The following is a 289-nucleotide window of genomic DNA, read 5'->3' as shown; positions in this document are numbered from 1 at the left end:
CCCCTTCCCTCCCTTTACCCCGCACGCTAAATTACACACCTTCAATTAGCAGGATATAATGGTTTAACGAGGAAATGCTTTGTGGTGGACTCAAACCCCAGATTATTTCCTCCTGCAGGAGATTTTTGACCCCTTCCCTCCCTTTACCCCGCACGCTAAATTACACACCTTCAATTAGCAGGATATAATGGTTTAACGAGGAAATGCTTTGTGGTGGACTCAAACCCCAGATTATTTCCTCCTGCAGGAGATTTTTGACTACATTATTCTTATTAATTTAATTTGAATA

The sequence above is a fragment of the Antrostomus carolinensis genome, unplaced genomic scaffold, assembly GCF_000700745.2.
Source record: "Antrostomus carolinensis isolate BGI_N321 unplaced genomic scaffold, ASM70074v2 scaffold13133, whole genome shotgun sequence".
Taxonomy (NCBI): Eukaryota; Metazoa; Chordata; class Aves; order Caprimulgiformes; family Caprimulgidae; genus Antrostomus; species Antrostomus carolinensis.
Note: the sequence above shows the minus strand (reverse complement) of the source record.